Genomic DNA, 9,091 nt, shown 5'->3' with positions numbered 1-9,091 from the left:
TATTAGTACTTTGGTACTGATAGTGCATCAATGGTGATCAGACTAGAAAATTATTTGGTCTTGACCCTTCCTAACAAAAAATAAATACATATTAAAAAAATTCATACATGATTTGAACATATTTAAAAAATTCTTACATGTTTTGAACAATATATTTAATGAAAATAAACTCCCTTTGAACTTCAACTCCCATATTCACAATACAGGGATTTTAGCTGTTGCATGGATGGTGCTAATTAATAGGTGCCTGACAGAGCAATGCAATTATTTTGTGTGCCTATTAATTATGATGGATGTTGTCCCCAAATAGACAGAGTTTAGATGCATATAGCAGCTTAACCAATCTAGTCCTGTTGACAAATACAAATGACAAATAATAAAATGACAACAATTTTACTATTTTCTTCTTGCCACCTCAGGAGACAGCAAGAAGAATTACATCCCCCACAACATTTGTGCGTGAATGGAGCAACAATTAAATTCCTCTGTTGGGCACCATCTAGTGGCAGTTGTAGGGGGAGACAATTGCATCCCCCCTCCCCAATGTGTCTAAGATCATTTATAAATGAAGCATGGGTCGTTCTGTGTATACAACCTATATAGATGGTGATGCGCCATCAGCCGCAGAGATAGATAGTGCATGCACTGTATGTCCTGCTTAGATTGCAGTGTTTTGCCTATGCTTCTACATTGCAGGTGCATTGCATGTGTATGGCAATGTGTGCTGAGCAACCTGTGCTTAAGCACCTCACTCATCCCGCGAATCAAGGGTTTAGTGTCTTACTTTAATTGTCTTTTAACGTAACAGAGGAGCATGGGCAGGGAGCATGGGCACTTTAAATATAAAATTAGTGTTACCAACTCCTCACCTTCTACTTCCCCTCCCAGGCAGTCTTAGATTGTGCCCGAAAGGGAGCAGGTCACACTTGTGCTCACTCCTGGGCATTTTTGTAATAAGTTAGGCAAAGCAGCAAGAATTGCCTTGAGGACAGGCAAATTGTTGCTTCTAACTATCTGCCTGCGATGTGGGAGCTGCCGGAGGGAGCCGGCTGCTGCTATGGTTTGCGCCCGGCTCCCTGGCTGCAGAGACCACTGTCTTTGGAGATGCAACGGGTGCCACTCACCGTGGCGCGCCACAATCCTCCCCCAGCCTCCCCACCAACGGCCAGCACTGCAGCACTGTAAGTATACCCTGACCTCCCTGTTAGCAGTGAGGTCAGGACATGAAATGGTGGTGGTAGCAGAGGATTTAAAAAAAAGAATTGGTGCCCTTAGAGTTGGAGCTGCCGGGTGGAGGATGGAGTTACCACGTGGTGCTCCCAGCAGCCCCGGCTAATCCCCAGCACTTCAGCATGTCTCCGGTGGCCATTTTCTAACCAACTTGGAGCCTTCCAACATGCTGCTCAAGGCTCCACATCACAGCTGTATGATCCTGCAAGGCTACGACTCAGCGATCCATCCCCTCTGCTTAACAGTCCTGCTACAAGCTCTACCCAGCCTGTGAGTACAGTGGGGATTAGAGCTAGGTGAAGACAGTTTGGGCTGTATGCAAATTAGGGCTATAGCTCTCCCTGTACTACAGACTGTAGCGCTGTTTATGCCTGGTAGCAGCTCCTTTCTGTTCACTGTCTCTCCTGTTCAGTGTTTCTACCTGGCATAACTATACCTACTCTCTATCTGTGTGTGGTAGTGTGTAGTTGTTTATATGTGTACCCTATTGTATAGATGCAATGCTAAATTTATACAAGCTTTTGAGGGCATGTTACTTTGTGATATGTGCACAGTAACCCCTCTCTGGTACAATCCCCTGTGGATACCCCTGCTTGGGCAGCTTCAGTGCCAGATTAAGCCTTCGGGGGACCCTTGCACTTGTCATTACTGGCCGCAAACTGCATGGGAGAATATTACACTGTTAAAACACAGAAAAAGCAGTATAAACTTGGTCAATGGGTAACTGCAGGGGATATATATAGCTATATATATAGAGAACAAAACTGTACGCCAGCAGCATCAGATTTTAGTAAGCAAAAAAAGTTTAGTCATGTGCCTCACAGCACCGAAACAGGCTTGTCGTGCCTATGACCTTTATGGGGGAGGACCGGACCGATTTCTATCATATATGCTGCTAAGTACTTTTTTACTTCTATGTACGGCCTCCTCTTTATGGAAATTTTTCTTGTCACTATGCACTTTATTATGCCTATATAAAACTTTTTTTGCTTACTAAAATCTGATGCTGCTGGCGTACAGTTTTGTTCTCTACATTACTCCATGTCTCTGGGCCCGAGCACTCAGTTGTTAATCAAGTTTGTGACGTGCGACTACCTCTCTATAAATATAGCTCTCTCTATATATATATATATATATATATATATAATCTAAGCTCTGGTAGTCCCCGGCACTCCGGACCCCCACAGGGTTACTTGCACTGGTGCACTCCCTGGATTTGGCGTCCAATTAATACTAGTCGATGCCGGGTGGCACTCAGCGACTCCACACAATTTAATAACGTTTTGGGGCTCTGGTCCCCTTCATCAGATTAACACAAATCAGTGAGAAAACAGAATAAATGTGGTAACTCACGGGAACACGGCCGCGAGCCCGTCCGCGCCATCTGCCCCGTCAGCGGCCTTCACTTCCGGCATCCGGCTGAAGCAACGTGTCTGAAGCGGCCGCGTCATCTGGGCAACGCGTGTGCCGTTGTTACCCTGGTGTCAACAAACATATTCAGTGCAAGTGATTCAAGAAGAGGCAATACAATTCCTATTACATGTGACAACAATTCATAAAAAACATATAACAAACAATGCTGATCCTAAAGCCATATTGAAACACTATCGCAATGTTAAACTTACTCCTTAATTATACTTACAATGACCCATACAGATGGAGCTTTCTTCAACTAGCCTTCTCTGGAGAGCCATGGTGAGCCATGGCTCACCAAGGCTTATTATTATCTATAGTTCTCAGCTGCAATACAATACATAGAACAATACAGTAGGGGATTATCAGAGGATTAAGTCCGACAGCTCTGGCTCACTTAATCCTATTAAAGAACTAGATGAGGATGGCTCTATCTGTAGGTCAAATTGAGTAAATAGCTGTCACTCCTGTTTGTTCTTATATATCCCACAAGTACTAAATATATACAATCTAATAAACTAAGACCATTAGTCCACCAAGGGACATAGAATCATTCAATACATGACTACCCGGCATTTATGGCATTAAATAAAATTAATGAGACCCAGGGAGTCATTCAAGCCCTTAGGGCGTATAGTATTAACATGGTCAATCCATCGGGATTCCATTTGGAGCAATTTTTTACCATGATCTCCCCCTCTAACCCTCTCAGGGTAACAACGGCACACGCGTTGCCCAGACGACGCGGCCGCTCCAGACACGTTGCTTCCGCCGGATGCTGGAAGTGAAGGACGCTGGACGGCGCGGACAGGCTCACGGCCATGTTCCCGTGATTGGTGAGTTATCACATTTATTCTGTTTTCTCACTGATTTGTATTAATCTGATGAAGGGGACTAGAGCCCCGAAACGTTATTAAATTTGCACTTTACCACATTACCGTTTTGTTTGTGGAGTCACTTAGTGCCGCCCGTCATCGACTAGTGTGTGTGTGTGTATATATATATATATATATATATATATATATATATATATAAATAATACCCAGTGGTCGAGCAGCACGTCCTCAGCTGGCAATCAAAGGTGCTGGTGCCATCCAATTCCCCTCGGGGATCACACAATACATACAGGAGGCGGCACTCGTCAAATAAGCACACAATAAAGCAGAAGTACTCCTGCTTTATCGTGTGCTTAGTTGACGAGTGCCGCCTCCTGTATGTATGTATGTATGTGTGTGTGTATATATATATATATATATACTTTGTAGAATGCCGGGCACACCACCGAAATGCCGGTTACTTGTCGGCTGCCTTCATCCATGGGAAATACAGACCGTAGAATAATGCTGCACTCCAGACCTTTTCAAAACTTGAATAGACTTTATTTCAGCACAGCAACATTTCAATACAGGTGTATTTTCATCAGGAGCATTGCTGTGCTGAAATAAAGTCTATTCAGGTTTTGCCGCATTATTCTACCATCTAAAACCATACATTCCAGAAAGTGAAGAATTTTTTTTTTTTTTTTGATAAAAACTCACTGGGGACATATGTAAGAGCACTACTGAGGACATGACATGTAACTGGCACTATATATGTACAAGAAAATGATTGCTTGCCATTCAAATTCAGTATCTGAGATAGTACACAAATTTAGTTTCATGTTTTGAAACCTTGTTTTTTGAACAAATAAAATATATTTGTGTGTATTTTATGTGGTAATAAAATATATATGTGTGTATTTTATGTGTTTATACAGCATAAATGCAAGATACTTCAAAAAACATCATTGAAATATTAAAATATTCCGAAATACGGAATAATCCATTATCCAAAATTCTCCTGGTCCCGAGCATTTTGGATAAGGGATACTCAACCTGTATATATATATATCTATATATAGATATAGATATCTATATCTATATATAGATATAGATATCTATATATATATATATATATATATATATATATATATACCACATGAAAAGCCTATCTTTGTCCCTCTGCACCTTACTCTGTAGGAGACCTCACAGGCTCAGTGCTGCCTCTGATTATAAACCCTCCCATGACTAGGCTGCTGCTGCTGTCCTCCATGGGCCTGCGAAGCATGAAATGAGCTACACCAATCAGAGCTCAGCACAAACCTTTCAACCTCCACCCTCTTGTGCAAAGTGTCATGGGACTTAGTCAACTCCCGGTAATGCACTGCACAAGTTGTGCAGTCAGTATGCCTTGGCATCCGATACTCAGCACCATTAATCGTTGTCACATTGGCAGATAGGTGAAGCTGCAGCGCTACCCCACTCCCATGCACAAAACCTTTAGCTAGCCTCACAGGCTCAGTGATGCCTCTGATTATAAACCCTCCCATGACTAGGCTGCTGCTACTGTCCTTAATGGGCCTGAGAAGCATGAAATGAGCTACACCAATCAGAGCTCAGCACAAACCTTTCAACCTCCACCCTCTTGTGCAAAGTGTCATGGGATATAGTCAACTCCCGGTAATGCACTGCACAAGTTGTGCAGTCAGTATGCCTTGGCATCCGATACTCAGCACCATTAATCGTTGTCACATTGGCAGATAGGTGAAGCTGCAGTGCTACCCCACTCCCATGCACAAAACCTTTAGCTAGCCTCACAGGCTCAGTGCTGCCTCTGATTATAAACCCTCCCATGACTAGGCTGCTGCTGCTGTCCTTAATGGGCCTGAGAAGCATGAAATGAGCTACACCAATCAGAGCTCAGCACAAACCTTTCAACCTCCACCCTCTTGTGCAAAGTGTCATGGGACTTAGTCAACTCCCGGTAATGCACTGCACAAGTTGTGCAGTCAGTATGCCTTGGCATCCGATACTCAGCACCATTAATCGTTGTCACATTGGCAGATAGGTGAAGCTGCAGCGCTACCCCACTCCCATGCACAAAACCTTTAGCTAAAAAAAAACACATGCAAACCACAGGGGGCCCCTAGCTAGAGGGGGGCCCAGGGGTACTGACCCCCTTCCCCCCCCCCCCCCCTTTAATCTGGCCCTGGGCAGCTTATCCTCTGAGCTTACACTTCTCAGAAAGATAAAGAGACTTCAAGAAAAGTCTCTGCTGTGGAAGATCTAACTAGAGCTTTGGCTCCAGGATTGACCGAGTGCTTTCGGCCATCCGCTTGTAAAACACTAACTCAGCTCACTGATGTTATGTTATACTGCTTCCCAGAGGGACATTGAGATGCTTACATCTCTGCACTAAGGTGGCCTCTACTGGCAGAGTCTAGTTAGTGCCTCTCCTGCACCCCTCTTTTCTTACAGGAAAATGCACTGTGTCCTCAGATTATTACAGACAGTGTGGACATGCAGCTTGAGGGGGGACCGTTTGCAAGGTCATACAGAGGATAGCAGGAAGCTATAGCCTGGCTGTGCTGCTGTTACAATGTTTCATCAGATCACATGCTGTGGTGATGTTATACTCAGGGTGACACAGGGGTCACTGCCTTACGATGATGCATGCTCAGAGGTACAGGGCTTGTAACACTACAGTGTACACATACAGAGCTGGTTACATTTTCTGGTCCAGACACTTGTAAAGTGCTAAAGACCTCTGAAAAACTTCAAACCTGCCTGCCCATAGTTAGTCTGTTTAAGCTGCCAGCATATGAGAGGGCACTATGGCAGACTCCACCAATAGTGGCCTCTGAAGTTGTACTTTCACCATGAATAACTTCAAGGTTCCTGCTCAACGGAAGATGGAAGATCCATTTGCACCTATAGTCAAAATAGAAATCGTGCACTGACATGAAATGATCCATCGGAAAAAAACTCTTGTAAATGACTCACAACTAATGTATTTTAAATTTATTGTTTGTAATAAATACATTCTTTATTGGTTTTACTTATTTGTGGACTGGTGAAACTATACCTTGAGCGCACCTCTATATCTCCTGTTCTATCATCTACATCAAACCACCATTAGCAGCAGGGTCTTAGAGTAGTGCTGCCAACCTAAAAGCGCAGGATTCGGTCACAACCCCCCTTTTTTTCAAAATATATATATAGAGAAGAGGGTTTGTTTGGCACTCTCGGCAAATGTCTGGTCACAGACCGTGGTGCCTCCACACAAAGGTAATTATAGTGGCAGTATTCTCCCAGGGCGAACCTATAGGAAAAAATGAGTGGCACTCTCCGGATTTTTGCAAATAAAGTTTTTAGTGCAAAAAATTATAAGTACATGGTCGTCAACGTTTCAAGGCCTCAGCCTTTTCGTCAGGACGGACATAAAGTGCATACAGTGCTGTGCAAAGGAAAGAACAGAATGCCATAACCAGAGTACCTTATATGCCTGTGCAGTCAATACAGCGTGTGTGCTGCAGCGTCAGTATGCTGTGCTTCCGGGGGTGTGTAGCCGGTGCCAGCTTCCAGTGACGTCAGACATCTCCATTCGTGGGGTCCGCCTCCTGTCAGCTCCGGGTCACGGCTCCCCGTGTAGCGATCAGCTGTCTGGCGCCGAGTTGTAGCATTGGAAGACCAACCTGAAATTGGTTGGAAAAAGTGAGAAAAACGACTTGTGCAATTCAAAAAACATAATGACGGCATATTTAAAACATGGAGGGATAGTGCTTAGTAGACATACGTGAATATATAATGTAAGATAGAATAAAAATGGATTACAGGGATTAAGCAGGAACCAGTGCATAGGGTTGTGCTGGTACATAGTATAATATAAGATAGAACATGATACGCAATATATAGATCAGACAAAAGTCCAATATTCACAGGGCGGGTTCATATGGTAAAGGTGATGTCAGCATACATTACATGAACGCTCCCCATGAGATTTTTTCATTGAGTCCGTTAGGGACCAAAGTGTTCAGTTTGAAGATCCACTCTGATTCGCGTTGTGTCAACAGTTTGTGTCGATCTCCCCCTCTGGCAGGTTGGGGGATATGGTCGATAATTTTACATTTTGAAATGGGTTAGTAAATGACGGTATTCCTTGAAGTATTTAGCGACAGGCTGATCCATGTCCTTACCCTCAAGGGCAGCCTTTATGGCAGAACGATGTGCAGCCATATGTTCGCGGAGGGTGCGAATGGTTTGCCCAACGTAGTATTTCCCGCAAGGGCAGATGATAATATATATAATAAATTGGGACTTGCAAGAAAGGACATGTTTAATTTTGAATTTTTCTCCTGTATTGGGATGTTTAAACGTGGAGCCCGGTTCCATGAAGCTACAGGTGTTGCAGGATGGGCAACGGTAGCATCCCCGTTTTTTTGTTTTTATGTTGAACAAAGTTGGAGCATGTGTGATATCAACATTGGTTTTAACCACCATATCTTTGATATTTTTAGCTCTGCGTTAGCTAGGCATCTGGCGTTTATTGGAGAAAATGGGTAAGGTCTTGTCGCTGGTTACTATGGGCCACCAGGTATTTAGTGTTTTAGGGAGCGCCAGGCTGGTGGAGGAAAAGGTGGTCACAAAGGGAATACGGGTGTCAGAATTCGGCTCTCTCACACTTGGGGCCAGTAGTTTATCTCTGGGCGTCTTTAGTACTTCGTTTTTGTGTTTTACAAGCTCAGAGACGTTATAGCCTCTATCTGCAAACTTCTGTACCATACCGTCCAGAGCTGGTTCCAATTCAGTCGCATCACTGGTGATGCGGGCCACCCTGACCAGCTGTGACTTGGGGAGGCCGTTCTTCAATGCCGGCGGATGGTTGCTACTTGAATGAAGCAACGTGTTGCGATCAGTTGGCTTTTGAAAAAGACTTGTCGCAATCTTGCCATCGTGTAGTGAAATTGATACATCCAGATAGTTGACGCTGCTGGTGCTGCTTGTGGAAGTTAGTTTAATGGGGCAGTCGTAGGTATTAATCTGTGCGATCAAATTAGATAACTCTGAATGTGTCCCTGACCAAAGGATCAGCAGGTCATCTATATATCTACAGTATAAGATGATACTGTTGTAGATGTTGGGGTCTTGGAAGAAAAAGTCATTTTCGATCTCAAACATGAAGACATTAGCCAGCGATGGCGAGACGTTGGAACCCATTGAGCAGCCCGTTAGCTGGATGTAATATTCGGTGTTATGGAGGAAGTAGTTTCTAGAGAGGGTATACTGGAGTAGTTGGAGGAACAGATCAATCTCCAGTTTGTCAAACTTGACCCTCAGTAGGAATTTTTTCATTGCTGTGATGGCTTGTGCGTGTGGGATCACCGTATATAGATTAGCAACGTCCAGGGTACACAAGACCGTGTCAGGTGGTAGTATTGGAAGGGCTTGTAGTTTATTCAGCAGGTGCGTGGTATCCTTGAGGTAGTATGGTTGAAGTAGGCAATCGAGGAACTGGGATATGGCTTGAGTGAGAGAACCCCTGGCAGAGATGATGGGTCTGCCAGGGGGATTGACCGGGTCTTTGTGAATCTTGGGTAAAGTGTATATGACAGGGACAATTGGAAATGGCT

The sequence above is a fragment of the Crinia signifera genome, chromosome 4 (genome assembly GCF_055691185.1).
Source record: "Crinia signifera chromosome 4, ASM5569118v1, whole genome shotgun sequence".
NCBI lineage: Eukaryota > Metazoa > Chordata > Amphibia > Anura > Myobatrachidae > Crinia > Crinia signifera.
Note: the sequence above shows the minus strand (reverse complement) of the source record.